This window comes from Motacilla alba, chromosome 4, assembly GCF_015832195.1.
Source record: "Motacilla alba alba isolate MOTALB_02 chromosome 4, Motacilla_alba_V1.0_pri, whole genome shotgun sequence".
Classification (NCBI taxonomy): domain Eukaryota; kingdom Metazoa; phylum Chordata; class Aves; order Passeriformes; family Motacillidae; genus Motacilla; species Motacilla alba.
The window spans coordinates 29,436,218-29,452,639 of NC_052019.1; the positions used below are offsets into that span (position 1 = coordinate 29,436,218).

General features: G+C 41.6%; 1 protein-coding gene across 4 annotated transcripts in view; it reads right to left on the minus strand.

Moving 5' to 3' along the window:
- MTUS1 (microtubule associated scaffold protein 1) overlaps nucleotides 1-15,678 on the minus strand; it is a 125,917-nt gene extending 110,239 nt beyond the window's left edge. The window contains exon 1 of one of the 4 annotated variants that reach the window (XM_038136098.1): nucleotides 10,874-15,678. The gene's annotated coding sequence lies outside the window, so the exon portion shown is untranslated. The other 3 variants (XM_038136100.1, XM_038136097.1, XM_038136096.1) reach the window with 3 other exon arrangements.
- Between the last annotated feature and the right edge of the window lie 744 nt (nucleotides 15,679-16,422).

The window sequence follows — 16,422 nt, forward strand, 5'->3', positions numbered from 1 at the left end:
AAAACAAAACCACCACCAACCAGCCATCAAGAACACACTGCAACTGATTTTTTTTTTCCTAGAAACCTCTTCCCCCACATTTTTTTAAGAACAAAATGCTAGGCTGCCCCTCTACGGGAAGCTGGTGTTCTCTGTGTTTATAAATAAGTAAGCAGTTTGTAACAGCAGCTTTATTCTGACACCAATCAGATAAAAACATGCACTAAATATAACTTACGTAGATACTATGGAATGACCTCTACAGAACCAGACATCTTTTACCAATAATATACACCCCATTACAGATTAGAAAACAGAAATACTGATCTCAAGGTTTGCCACACAGTTTCTACATGGCCTTCAATAAGAAAGCTAAACGGGAAACATCTGAAAGCTTGTGATGGAGTGACCTTGTAGAACACAAAGCTCTCCTGCTTATTTTACACTGAAAATAGCCCATTGCAGGGGGAAAAAACACCCTCACCACACAGGCTTACTATATTTAGGTGACACCTTACCAACAGGGTAACCCCTAGGAGAGTAAAGGCTGGAGGCATGCCCACATGCCAAGCTACACCACTGAAGTGTCAAATGTTCTGCTGGGAGAGCTGTTCTAACCACTGCAGTTTCTTACCTTCACTCTTCTCAGTTTTGAGTACATTACAGTCGTTTCTTTCAAGGCTCCACAGTGCTTATTTTGCCTTAAAAGTGCATTTTTTACAAATGTGTGTTTGTGACTACATGTTGTTGTAGAGTAAGGCTTACACACCAGCACAACAGTGCTGTGACCTGTGTGAGGCCAGCAGTTCAGCTTACTGCAATAAAGATAGCTGGGCACTATCTCCTAAGGGGGAGAATTACAGTCCTGATTGCCACTAGGCTGGGACGGGTTGAAAAATCCGAACACTGAAAAACATCCAGAGACCCCAACTAACACAGCATGCACCACCACCTCGTGCTTGAAGTACTTGGCCAACAGTCATCTGGGCAAGCAGGAAAGCTACTGGTCCAATACAACAATAACAAAAAACACACTCAGTACTTTTCTTGTTGAAGTAATAGCTAAAGCTGCAATACATCTTTCAGTAGAGGCAGCTTTTAGCAAGACTTCAGAAGGTCTAATGATACAACCTCTGCACATAGGAAACTGAAGATAACCCCTATTCAATTATCACCTTGCAATTAAGGTATTAAATGAACTACCAGCTCAAGCTAGCTGAAATTTGGAGCCAGATTTATTAACTTCTTCAGTGTTGAGATGCAGCTTGATTAAAACAGAGAAGCATGAGTAAATACTAGTTATACCAAATAAAACTATTATGAAACCTATGAGAAATCTATAGCACAGAAGGCTGACTTTATGGTATTTGACTTTGGAGACCATTTGCTGAGCAGTTGGACACTTTATTACACAAAATCTATGGCACACAAACCCAAACACAAAAACAAGTTCAAGGCAAGGAAAGAAAGGTAAAGATGAGTCCTAACCACATACAGAAACTGCTCAAATATCTTGATCTGTGTGCTTCTGCAATAAAGTAGAAGCAAGCTTTTACCACGAGCAGTATACATAATGAAGTGGATGTTCAAAAGCATGTCCAATCTCTTAGAAAACTACCAAGCTCTCAAGGTCTGTATTATCTACTATTAGAATATCAAGGATCTACATAGCACAAAGAATCCTTAGGTGAAGCAGAGGTCTGCACAACTCCAAATCAGAAGCTATTCATTACACGAGAGCAGAGCAAGAACATTCATTCTCTTATTACAGATTCAAGCACACAAAGTAGGTGACCTTCCCAGCTGCTCGGCAAGCCTCGGCCGTCCTTCCAGGCAGATACTGAGAGTGCAAACACCTAAAGGCATCCAACTGCCCAAGGCCACCAACCTATGCTGACTGCAGAACCAGCCTTTATTATCTCCTGGCATCAAGGCTCTGGCTGATTATAATAATGTGTCAGGAGACAACACCCAGACAGTTCAGTTTCATAACACTCAACTATAACAATTCCTCAACAGGTCCTATGAATTGTTTATGACAATGAAACAAAGCAGAGGAAACACAGATGCACTACAGGGAACATCCGCAGTTCTGAGATGCTTCTATACTGAGACACAAGTAAGGATGCAAACAGAGCAAAATATCCAAGGAATTCTTTTCATTTAGGGAAAGCTTGCAAAGGAACAACTCCAGCAATCCACCTGCAGATATAAAAATTTCATTACATGAAACTCAGCAACAAATAATATTACTCATAGAAAATCAAAAGAAGCATTAAAAAAAGTACACAGTAAGTAATCTACTATGTGATACAAAAATAATTCTCAGCCAATTCTGACAACAAATTCATCAAATCAAGTCACATGTTATATCATACCAACAGATTTTATTCCAGCACCTTCAGGCTGCTGATGGCAGCTGCTGCTAACAGAGACCTGAAAAGGATGAAATTTCACAGACAATAAAAACAGTTCATGTTCCTTCCACACTTCTTGAAAGGCAAAGGAGTAAGAATAAAGTTCCATAACTTTGGCTTGTAACACTAAATGTGGAGCAAATAAAGCATACAAAATAACATTCTCTTTGGTGGATGTCTGCAGCAGACTTCAGCTCCTGTAAACTTACACCTGAAGTATTACTGAGATGATACAGCACCATACAGGCTGCCCACTTTAAAGTATTTGGTAGAGAGCACCCCTGAAACAGGGAGTTGTTCAGATAGTACTAATATAAAGAAACACCAAATTTCTGCCAATTTTTGTAGACACCTTCTAGATATCTACAATGTAATAAAATGGTCAAGTCAGCACCGAGGGCGTCTTGCAGAGGTGAAACTGGCAGACAAGCCCTACAATTAGGTTAAGATTGCAACAGTGGAACACCAATCAATAGGCTTCCCAAGATTAGATAGCAGTCAGCCACAGAGTAATGGTTTTAAGATCCTCGACGACTGATGGGAGAAAAGCAATAACCAGTGCACACATCAGATGAGAGCACACTGTAAGAGACAGAGCCTGCTTGCACTGCCAAGAACTGCTAGGCCAGTACATCCAGAAATGGTCTGCATCACACAGCCATCAACCAGCAGCACCAAAGGTGAGCTGTCCTGCAACTCAACACAGACACAGTGGAGGCAGCATCAGGGCTTCAAATGCTGAGACAGCATCAACAAAGAAGCCACATGACCATTAAGAGCTTCAGCCAGGAGTCAGAAATAATCACATACATGGCAGAATTGAAAGATTAATGTCCAAAAGGTAGAAAGGAACAGTTCAATACAAGCATTCCTTTTCTTCTTTTTGTTCTTTTTTTTTCTCCTCAAAGGAATAACCAGAAAGAAATGGGGAGTCAAAAAGAGTCATACAATAATTCAGTAATGGTTTGAACACCAGCACATTTGCAAAACTAAAAGATGTCAATCCTCTTAGAGGAAATCACAATGCCCACATGCAATGATGGACAAAGCGTCATCTAGTTTCAACCAATACTTTTCCAGAAAAAAAACTCAAACCAAAACAACAAAAAAGCAGGACAGGATCACCTGCAGCAAACTGCACTGAGCCTTACATGGAGAACCTGTACACACCATCTAAGACAACAGAGGACGCTTTCTCAAGCACACTAATTGCAGTTGTCCAATCTCCACAGAAAATATTCTAATGAACCAGGCTAGAAGTCTGTGTTGAAAAACAGTATGAGAAGACAGTTTCAGTGTTAATTTCAGAGAGGAGCTAAACAAGCTACTCTTTCAGTCCAAAATGTTGAGCATAATGTATACTCCCAGGAATTAAGATAGATGATCACTAATAGAAGTTAGTTTTTACATTCCACGAAGTGACAACTCTAATACTGCATACACCTTGCTGCAAGAATTAGTTCTTCAAATAACCCATCTTTTCACTCTAGTGGGTTTTGGTTTTATTTAAGCTTTAAGGTGTTTAATTGTGAGCTCCTTCACCAACAATGTCAGCTTTCAGACACATGTGGGCAGCAAATCAAGGTGCAACAGTTCACTTTTTACTACATTTAGTTCTCCAGTTTCTTGGAAAGTTATACACTGATTTAATGATGGGGCTGTATTTTCTGAAAACTGTGATGTTTAAGTTTGCTAACCTCAAAGAGCACAATTTAAGTATGAACAAAACCAATGCAAATCTGCAGAAGGTTTAACAAATGTTTACATAAAGCCTAGTAATGAAGATGTTAGGGAAGCTCATGCTTTGTAACAGGTAAAACTCTATCAATAGAATACCAGAAGAGTTTAATTTCCAAGTGATATCATTGCAGATGACATGACAGTCCAAAAAGCACTGCCTGTGGCAGAGAAGAGTGTTAAAAGCCTTTCAAACCAAATTTCAAGCTATTCTTCAGGGTTTTTTTTCCCAAAAGAACATCACAAAGATTCAGGAGGACAGCATCCTGACACTATTAAATTTTTATGTTGCTTTGTAAGTTAAATGGTGAATTAATATTGATATAAATAATCCTAATATTGGGATGCATGCTGCATATTTGTTTTCTGTGTTAACCAGTATCTCCCAAAATGAACACCTACCCAGGTTATTTCCAGATGTTCATGGTGAATGACTTTGGCATAAGCTGTCTTTTTAACTGAGCAACTTAAAGGCCAAGATAGACAGAGGAAAACTACCCACATGAAATATGGCCACTAGAGAGAAGCGGCATGAAATAACACAGAATTCAAGACATCAAAAGTAATAAAATAAGCAAGAGAAGAAAATCAACAAAGCAACTCAGACTGAAAAATAGATTCAATTTTGACAATTTCCAATCAAACAAACCTTTATACATCTCTAAAACTGGACACCCAGTTTAAGAGTAGCAACAGCTGTGTATTGTTTCTTTTGCTCCACAGAGCGGAAGTTGTACTGACCACTGCAGAGTACAGGTTACCAGAACTCCAAAACTTTTAAATAAAGCTTGCAAAGGTAGACTTCCAGTTTTACACACTGTATATATGCCACCTTTTCTAGAGAATAATTTTTATTGAGCTATTACTTCTATCCACTAAGCAGTCTTCCAATTATTCACCATTTACCAATATACCACTAAAAATCATCAAATTTCATGCTAATTTCACCCAGAAAGCTTGGAGATTTTTTTCCATCCCTCAAACTAAAAGCAACGCTAAGGACACATCAAAACTTCATACAACTGGATGAAATGACACGCTCACAGGAGAGCATATGAGAATTTTACAGCAAGAGGCAGCGTTCAGAAAACTGCAGAACTATAATCTTCTTGCAACTCAGAGCTGCAATAAAGAGCTATGGTCCTGCTCAGGGACAGAATGAATCACCTGATCAGCATTATTTCAGAAGCAAGGGCCACCAAGAGCTCACTTCAGATCAATTTCCTTGAAGGTCTCAGTTTTTCATCTGAAAGAACGCAGTACCAAAAGCAGGTACAATTGCTAACTAACTCCTCTAATAATACTTGCCTATAATCCTGTAAATGGCTCACCAACCATCCTAGTTCATTATTTCTTTCATTAAATGAAGTTATTGTTAGATTACAAAAACAGGTTACAGAACCTCCAGCTACACATTTGCGAGATTCAGCTGCATCCTGCCATTTCTGACCTGATCTAGCACAGGCTGTAATCCTACTTCAGTATGGAGGCTGGAAAAAGGTACTTCCCAGGCAAACTGTAATTCTGTAAATTAGAACACTTTTTAAAGAAAAATACAAAAAGTATTATGAAAGTACTTCCTGACTTCCCTTTTTAAGTCAAATCACTGGTATTTCAAATACCTCTAATAATCATTAAGAAAAAATTGCTATCACTAAAATATTTGAATGAGATATTAAGAGCAAGCAACTCAGACTCTGTCCAAGAACTGATGATTCTTGTAGACTATGCATTAACAGGATGTGTGCTATGCATAAGCTAGCACAGCAGCATCTTCCATTTATACCTCCAATTTAAAAATGGTCTCACACCATGGTTTTGAAACAGTCCAACAATCTTACCCTTAGCATCCTCAGGTAAGAGTAATCATATTTGACTCACTAGAAGCGTACAGGTAAAGCACCAAGTAAAATAAGAAAGGTAGATCCACGTTAATTGTGAGCATGGGCACACAAACCATAGCTAATGGACAAGTAATAGTCTTTCTTGTTTAACAGCAGTTTATTCATCAGCCCATAGCCTTCACCACAATGCTCTGACTGCCCAATGGCATACAGATCCTCAGTTTGGGAACTTCCTGAAATGATGGTGCAGCAAAATCCTCCTATTTTTTAAATTCTTCAGTCAAGATTATTCAGTCTGCTGCAATTTGACACTAGAGACATGACAAGGCAGCAGCCTCAGCTACAACTCCAACAGGGGATGAATGGAGGCCAAACAGTCTCTAAACTTGCAGCACCAACTACTCTCACTCGTCCAAGAGTACAATCACACTCTTTCAGGAGCCCAGTGATGTTAACAATTTCTTTTTTGGCCAGCTGCATAGGTTCACAGCTGATCTCAGAAAGAAAAAACAAGCACCATTTCACAGATCACTCCATCCAGACCTCACTGGTGTCAGCTAATGCTATCAAACTGAACTAATAAGCCCAGAACACACTATATGGACCTCATACATTGACAAGAGATCAGGGAAAAAAACATATAATGTATCTACAACCATATTTTTTATAGTAATGCCAATTCCTCCTTCAATACGCTGGTTTTGCTTGAAGAAGGCTTGTCCATTTCTTCACTGACATTAATGAAGCAAACACAGCAGGGAAACTGACTCCAGAAGAAAGCTTGTCGTGTCTCTTCCTGTTAGACACAGTATAGAGAGTACAGAGTAAAAGATATTAGTGACACTAGGAATACTAGCCACTAGAATGAAGTGCTACACCACACACATTCCAACTGTTTTACCCCACTTCAGGGATTCTGCCATACAGCTGATGACCACTGTCACTCCGAGCACACAGACAATCTCTGTATGCACTCTCACAGGGGTCTGCGCTAGAATAGTTCATCAAAACCCAGTGTGGGTTAAAAGATCTCAACTCCCAGTGCCTTGAGTGCACTATTTCATTTCCGTGCATAATTACCATATTGCAATCTTTAATCCACATTTATATTAAATGCAAAAATAAGCTAGTTTTAATTTTTAAAGATAGTTATCTAAGATTGCAAAAGAAAAAAACTGTGAAATGTGTAAGTATTTGAAGATTGCTGAGAGCACACTGGCAACTCAGCCAAGTTGGAAGGGCTCAAATAAATTCTATGGTAAAGCCAAACAAAATGACAGACATTAAGGGAACCATCTAAAGGGGAATGACAACAGACACTGGGGACTCAAAACAAGTGGGGAAATCACAGATCACATCAAAGTCATCCACTAAGAGCAGCTTCAGTCCTTCCTGATACAAAAGCTAAACAGAGTAGTAACTAAAGCAGTTTAAATTAACTTAGTGTAAAAGGATTAATACAATTCATTCAAGGGAAGGAGAAGTCCATGAAATAAAACTGAAGTTAATCTAGGCGCTAGGGATGGCAAAAAGGAAATTTCCCACTGACAGAACTTTTTGGCACTGAAAAACCCCACTCATGTAGAAAACGACGACTCATAATTTATTTTTTTTTTACTTGGAGGACACAAAATTATCAAGTAGCACTGACTTTTTTTGTCAGATAATAAAGCATACCTATGCATAGCATACTCTGTGAAATCATCTCCGCAACAACAGAGAAAAAAATATAGGAAAGCAGAAAACAATTCTTCCCATGCCTCCATCAGAGCAAGTACTGAGTCTAAAAACATCTTCGTACGTAAATCAGGAAAAGCAAAAAACTCCACAGTGCAAGCACTCCCTTAGAAAGAAGTAGGCTGTTATCATTCTCACTTTAATGTTTGCATAGAGCAAACTGTACAACAGCCAGTTCCACAGCACAAACACTGAAGAAGCACTAATTCTTGCTATCAAGTAAAGCAGAAAAAAGAGCATTAACTTCTTCAGCATTAACTCCAAACTACTCCATAGAATGAGCATTTCACAAACTCACCAGGTAATCCTCTAAATTAAAGGGATAAAGGCAACTAAAAATGCTTGATTTTCCCAATTAAACGGTAAATCAGGATACTTCATGAAACTGAATCTGAATGAATAGAACAAAATGACTTAAACAGAAATAGGGACTTAGGGCAGGCAATCACTTCAGCAGCTTCTGTTGAATCATACATACCACACGTGGCACTTCTGACCACATAATCTGATCTCATCATCAAACAATCAAACTACAGCAGTGGTGCACTTTCACTATACAAATAAGTAATATGCCATATTTCTATACAAAACATATACATTTATACATGTACATGGCACATATATATGTATAAAAACATAGGTGCATCTTTATTTCTGTAGATTAAAAAAATCAGTCCCACTCTATCAGATGGCTAAACTGCATTCCACAGTTCCTATTACAAATCTTAGCAATTATTTTGCTAGATTGTTGAGACCATTAGCTACCCGACATGTTAAATCTCAGCTCAATAGTAAATCCTATGAGATTAAAAAAAAAAAAAAAAGGCCTCCTTAGAGTTGACATTTTTGTGCAAGAATCTTGGCTCTGCCTAAAAAAGAAACCCACTTCTAGTATATGTAGTTGCAGACAGAAGTTTGAAACCACAAAATGCAAGATTTAGAAACAGAAGCGCCAAATGCATTTAGAGTGTCATTACTCTGCAGTTAGCCAGTTCTCAGATATTGATTTCAGCCATAAGTAAAACACATATAAATAAGGAACAATTATGCATCCGGCAGGAAGGCTTCCTATTTACTGAACCACAACTGCTCAAAAGCCAATTAAGGGGTTAGCTACTAAAAATTTAACATTTGTTCAAATATTTTCAACTTATAGAATCTTGACATACAGAATCATGCTTACTCTGAATGGAAAATCAGATTAGATAAACTTTTAGCATCAGGTTTACCAGGTCATGATCACTGTTTCAGCCACAGTTCCGAAGCAGACTGATCTCAGCCAGAAGTCAAAGCTTTGCAATATTTTAAAAGTGACTATATGAATTTTTAGCAGAGCCTTGTTACCACACATACAATTACTCCATAAAAACAGAGTCAAATGCAATCCATTGCTCACTCACGATAATTAGCACTAGGAGAACTAAGTTAACCCCTGTGGCTGGTGTGCAGTCACGCGAGCCAGCTGCTGCAATGCTGCTCTGCAGTTCCACCAGAGCACGGTGCATGTCACGAGGAATAAACCATTTTTAACGCAAATCTTATTTAGCAATCCAGAGAGGGAGATCCATCATATTAGTTATCACCATCCACTCTGAAAATATTAAGTGATATAAGCAATGAAGGTTAAAGCTTTTCTATTCCCAAAATTAAGTTTCACCATATGAAAAGCTTCTATCTCTCCTAACTTTAGAGGGAGGCGTTACTGTGTACCAAATTAATTCAGAAAAAGAAGAAAGAAATTGATTACCCATTAATATATATTCAACAGTGTAGGTATCATCCAATTTGTCAGACTTAGTATTAACAATATTTTACATTATAGCTACTCTAAGACCTTACAGTGCATAGGCAGTGACCGGTAATGATTTCTTTTACCTAAGTGGAAGTCATACATCTGCTAGTGTGAGACTTCATCTTTCAGGTAATCCCCCAGTGTGGGGTTTAACCAGCTGGACTGTCCATCACATCACAAGCATAATGCAAACAAGTAATAAAACCAAAGTACAGGAGGCTTAGACCCCATGGCAGAACATCACCTACATACCCTAACCAGAAAGGGATGCTCAGTTCTCTGCTTGGATCATGCAGTAGAAAAACAGAGAGGTAGGGTGTTTTCACGGGGTTGTTTTCTGGACATTTCTTTGTTTTGTTTTACTTTAAATATCTGCACTCTCTTGCCTTGGAACAATGGTATCAAGTTAAAGCTCAATGTCCTTTTCAAACTCTAGCTCTCCTCTCCTTGCCAACCTTGCATGGTATAAATAGCAGCAAGCAGAGGAATAAGCATTAAAAATACTCCTTTAAAAACCTCAGGAGTGTTCGTGCTCGTAGGGTAGAACCAAAGCACTCCGGGTGCACGAGAGCAGGCTGTAGCAAATTTTACACATATCAAACACGGTGTCAGTGTTCATCTACATAGAAAGAAAAAAAAAAACCAAGCTGCGACAGCAATATACCATTTCCATATCTCTTGATATCGAGAACTCCAAACACACAACTTGGGCCCGCCGAAGCTGTGACCCCTCAGTCCAGGGGAAAGGCCCCTGGGAGCGGGCCCCGCTGCAGCCGCACCTGCGCTGCGCCCCGAGGCCGCGGCTCAGCCTCACCTCGCCGGGGCCGCGGAACCGCGGCGGGCGGCAATCGCCAAAGAGCACAGAAGGAAAGTAAGCTGGAGCACGACGGAGCGGCGGCAATAAGCTGCTTCCCCGGGGCAGCCGCAGCAGCGCTCCGCTCCTGCTCCCCGTTATCCGACCATCCCGGGAAGCCCTCGCTGAAAGAGCGAGGAGAGAAAGAAAAGGAAGAGAAGAAAGAGGAGCACTCACACTTCTGTAAAAGACTGTAAGTCGGCACTTACGGCGACACGCACGCACACACTACCCCTCACTTGTAGATCGGCGCCGCTGCAGAAAACTGCGCCGCGGCCGCTACCGCGGCCGCTCTCGCCTCCGGCACCGCCTCCCCTCCGCCCCCGCGGAGGCCCCGGCAGCGCCGCGCCCGCACCAGCCCGCCCGCTCCTCGCCAGCGCCGCCGGCTCGGCGTTCGCGTCTGTCCCGCCCCGGGCTGCGCCCCTTCAGCAGCCCCGCGCCCTCTCCGGGCCGTCCTGTGCGAGGCGCCGCCGCCGTGTTCCGGGCATACCTGCCCCGCAGCAGCCCCCCTCACCTGGCGCTGGCCGGGCGGCGGGGCCGGGCCGGCCCTGGGCGGTGCGTTTGTCGGCGGGGGCGCCCGGCCGGGCGGTGAGAGAGGCGCAGGTAGCCGAGCCGGGGGAACTGGGTCAGCGGCTAAAAATACCGCACGGGATGGAGGAGGATCCGGCCGCGGCAACCGGGGGGGCGACCGCTCCACCTGAGGGCAGTCGGCGGGACCGGGGTGGCGCGGGTTTCGGCGGATGGTGGGCCCTGGCCGAGCCGGGGCAGGCAGTGACCTTGCTTCAGCCGGGCAAAGAGCGCTGGTTCAAACTCACAACCGACGGCGACAAAACCTGCCTGGTCTCGTTTCAGTTCCTAAACCGCGTGTGGCTTCACGGCCGGCGCGCGGAGCGAGAAGCCGTGGGATGCCCTGGTGCTGGAGAGCCGGGCTAAATCACCCGCCCGGGGCAGCGCCTGGGCCGGCCGGGCCGCATTCCCCCGGCAGGGCCCTGCCCCCGCCGTGCCGCGCTGCCATCCCTGCCGCCGCGGGCTGCTGCGGGAGGCTCGCTCGCGTGCCCACTGCTGCCGTCCCGAATGAGGCAGCGTGGAAAAGAAGTTTGTTCCTGCGAAGTTCCTGCAGGCTGTTGCGATGCCCAGGGAGGTGGTGGAGTCGTCGATCCTGGAGATGCTTAAGAGGCGTCTGGATCCAGTGCCTGGTGATCGGGTTTACTGGTTACAATGGCAGCGCTGGGTTGACAGTTGGACTTGGTGAACTTAAAGGTCTCTTCCAACCTCGAGGATTCTGTGAAGTCAGCTGAGAGCTACCTTAGCGAAACAGTGTGTAGCAACACTAAGGCAATGTCTGGGTTACAACAAGAAGTCTCAGGAGGTTCAGGCCTAAGCTTCGCAATGACAGTCTTGGGCTAAGTTTGTGTTTATGCAGAGTGGTTTATAAACAAAAAACAGATAGCAAGTGTGTGAGTGACTGGCCACAACTTCAGACTCTGCTCTAACTCTTTTTAGCATTCTGTCCACAGTATTATTCGCTACCACTTCCTAGGGCTCAACATCCTGGATTTCAGTGGTAGTAGAGCCAGCACTTCCCTCCAGGATCTGTCCTCTTGGATTTCAGTGGAAAGGTTCCTATTGTGGTAGTCTCCCTGATCCAGTGGAGTAGCTGCTGGGGCTTCAGCACTAAAGTTGTATCTTCACAGTGGTGGCATTACCCGCAACATAAGGCAGAGATGAAAAATCTTTTACTCATCATTGCAAAGCCCTAAGAAGTAAATTATGCCTATGTGATTTCTGGGGAAGAGAAGCTTCCAAGTGCCAGCAAGGTTGGAAATGCTTACCTGGCATGTCTGGTGCATGAGGGCACAGCTGCCTTCAGGCTCCCTATGTGCCAACATAGGAGTCTGTATCCAGGACAGATTTGGTGACTCCACAGGAAATGCTTTCTTGACATCAAGCTAGTTCCCTGACCTTCCTCTCTGCCCTCCTCTACTATATACAGTTGCTGGCTATTTATATATGTGATGAATATGATTCAGAATTAAACATGCCAGGAAGACACTGCTTCTTTCAACCTAATAATTAGAAAAGGAATACAGCATGATTGCTTTGTTTCATCACCACATGAAAGGGAACTATTTATTGTGGTTGGCTTAGTAGTAACAAACAAAATATTTTATTCCCATCCATGAAAAGCAATCTTGTGTGTCTTTATGGGCTTCATCCAAAGCGTGCTGGAGTCAGTACTATTATGTATGGGTTTTCAGTTAGCACGTGACTGCAAATCTAGTAAGCTGGATCAGAGCAAGAGTGCTTTTGGGCTATAATGCTGAGCATTGTACAAAACTTGAGCACCCCAGGATAGTCAATATGGTGCTCCATACCTTGGGAGGCACACCCTTGAGTAACACAGCTGAAGCACCCTGGCATGAGTCTGCTGCTGTGGCTGAACGTGTGGAGCAAGGGACATAGTGAGATTTTTGTGGTGTCATTAGGTTACTGCTCATGTGAAACTGAGTGATTGATAGTTTACATAGCCAGCCTTTTAGTAGAGTTCACAGGCATGGCTCCAACTGCATGTATCAAGGCTAATCTCAATTACAACTTAAAAATGCCTCTGTCTTTGTCACCGTGGGGATGGTCTGGAAAGTATCGACTGATCGCTACAGCTGAAAGCATGTGGTGTTGATCTTTATCCTGCCAAAGATCACAGTTCATTCAGCGTTTGCTGCAACCATCCCACTCTGATGGCTCTTTAATTTTTCTTGGTTTTGTTGTTTGCCTAGGCCTTTCATACAGCAGTAATCAAGGAGAAAAAATTAAATTGAAAACCAGATACTTAGATTTTTTTTTTTTTTAAAGAGATAATGAGATAATGACTTTTACTTCTCTGCCTTTTTTTTTTTCTTCCTCACCTCTTCTGGTCCATGCATTTTTGAGTTTTATAAACTCAAAAGGAGGAATACTGCAGGATCATGTCACTGAATGTTTAAATTGAAGGGAAGGCAATGAGAAAAAAAAGGAAGACAAAATCACTTAAATAAGGAAGATAAATGAAAGACAAAGGATGATGAGGTTGAAAGTAGCCTGGAGCCTGAAGTAGAATAAAGCATGGGAAAGAATTTGAGACACCAAAGCAAGAGGTGAATATCACAATAGATGGGAAAGGGAATAAATGAAGAAACACATCTTTTTATATTATTTCCCTGCTTTCTTGTCAGTAGGAGTAGTCAAGAGCAGGCTCCACAAATGGCTCTGAAAGATACTTTGAGATGCATTCATACTCCAAGATGAATGTATGTCTGTCTTTAATAATAGATATGATTGCAGCACATATAAATAATTTGAAATAGTACCAGGTAACGTGAGTATCAATAACAGTAAAAATGCAGCAGCACAGGATGGCCCAGTCTGTGTCCTGCTGGTATCCTGGGTAATGGATGGTTTTGAATAGGTTATTAGGGAACTCAGTTTCTGTTCCTGACTCTTAATGGTTGCTTGTGTACTTTAATATTATATGGTAATTGCCTAGAAAAGCAGTGTTGTAATAGGGATTGAAATTTAAGTTTCTCTACTCCCAGCTAGGGACCTTAATTGTTGCACTGCAAAGTGATGCCTTGCTTCCCTGGTCCAATGAATGTGGATTAGTTTGTTCAGAATAACAGACTTTCAGCAGGCACAATGAAAGACATTCCTCCCAGCTAGCCTCTGGCCTGGTGATGAAGGGAATTTCCTGGGAATTATCAGATAGGACTTCTGACTTTGTCAGATAGGACTGTTGTCCTCATGACCCTCCAGGTCTTACATCTGCCTGTTTAGCTGCTGAGAGAACCTCTCATTCCTCCTGTCGTGTTATTGAAAAATGCCAAAATCTAGGTGCAGACCCTACTGAAACCTAACTCAGGAATTAAATGCTTTAGATGCCAAGAAAGCTGTAGTTGGAATGTCAGTAATTGACAACTCGAATACTTCTCACACTACTTACTGGAGATTCTGGTCCAAGGTACTGCTGCTTCTGCTGTGGTGGGGAATGGGGGACACATGGCCCAGGGCTGTGGTTCCTGGGTAGCAAACTGGTGCCAGAACTTGGGGGCTGCAGCTCTGAACACTCAAAACATCTTGGTTGTGGTGGATTTATAGTCTGTGATAAGTCTTATTCTGGCTTTGGGAAAACACCATGTTGCGGATTTGTTTATGTTACACAGCAGTGTGTTCATGGGTGATTCTGTGGCATCAGGAGGCTGACTTCTGTCAGATGAAAATCCTGCAGGCTAGAGGTTAAAGCACTCTGTTGTGATGGTTGGTTTAGTTTGGGTTTTTTGTTGGGATTTTTTAGGGGTTTTTAATGGGGTTTTTGGTTTTGTTTTTGTTTTTTGAGGTGGAGAGAGGGCCAGTAATGACTGTTGATAACTGCATTCAAATTCTTTAGCAAGTGATGAGTACTGTTCCCTTTTGCTTATGCAGACTACTTAAATAGTACTATTTAAAATACTGCATTAATACAAAACAAACCTTTTTGCTGGTCAGTGCCAATTTTGGTTTAAGAAAAGTATATCACCATAGTTGAAAGTCTTCATTATCTTCTGAGGCTCAATTACTAATGACTATTCTTTACATTTTTTTTACCACAAACTTCACATTCATATGACTTATTTGAATTAAACTGTATACTTACTGCCTTGACAACACATTGGTGAGGTATGCCAGAGAAAATCATTGAGTGGTGCTGTTGAAAATGCTGAAAATGTCTTTGGATAGTAATTTGAGTTTGATCATATAATTTTGCTGATGATTTTCACAGTAATAGCTAAAAGTAACATAACTCCAAGGATCCTGGGTATTTTTCCTCCCCAGTTTAGACAATCAGACAGACTGTGTATATCCTCACAAAAAGTACTGGTGAACAGATCACAGATCTCTTGGCTAAATTAGTTACATATGTCATTTTTCTTCCATGTGCTTTCCAGTAAAGCAAGGTTCAGAACTACTTACAGGCAGCTCTGGTGAAGAAGTAGAAAATGCTCTGAATGCTTTAACAATTAGACTAATTGTAGTTTACTTGATTCCCTAATGTAATAAACTCTTTCCTTCACAGGCCATTATTTGTGGGATAAACCTCTACATTGTACGCATTATTCATTATTTATTCCTTCCATTATTCTTAAAGGGACATTTAAGAATGGGTTCATGGTTTTTAGCACAATTCATAAGAACAAACCTATTCAATAATTTTAGGAAGCATTTTCTTATGGCAAGTAATATAATTTTCTTCTTCTGTGGAGTTAAAATACCTCTTTACTGCTTTATTCCTATTAATATGTCAAGAAATCAATATGGGGTTTTTATTTCTGATATTAGTGAATGAAAATATGGTATTCTTCTAGAGGATTTAATTGCTTTTTTTGTAGTTAGATAAAAAATGGGCTAATTCCCCCCACCTTCTTTAGTGTCATTTCAATGAGTTTACATAGCCATATGCAGAATGACACCTGTACTGTTCTGTGCCAATTGTTACACCTTGGCATTCTCCACATACACTGTCTCCTAAGCAAACACACTTTCACAGAAGCAGACTTGTTTTTAAAAAAAAATCCCAAATATGGCTATTTGTTATTCTGAGCAGAAAAGGGGGGAAGGTTGCATAGTGAACATGATGAACCAGCAGAGTTATCTGTAACACAGTAGCTTCAGTCGAGAATTTAATTGCCTGTCAAGTCCACGGGGAAGGGAAATTACAGCAAGGAAGATGGGTAAACCTTGCGGAAGTATACTGGCAGGGAGAATGGCTGCTAGGAAAGGTTTAATCACAGATCATGGGAAGATGTTTGAGAGAGTCATATATTGCCACAATGTCAATATTTCCAGTCAAACCTGCCCACTTCCTAAGAGAGTAGTGGTGTTCTTTGTAGATGTCAAGAAATGACTGACCAGAAAGAACATTTAGAATCCTGGTTTTCAGTCATGCTGAACTGGAGCTGATACTTAAATAACCAAAAGAACACTAATGTGATGAGTGATTTGGTCAAAGGAGAGAGAGGAAGAGACCTGTAAAAAAAGTGCCAAGAGACGCTA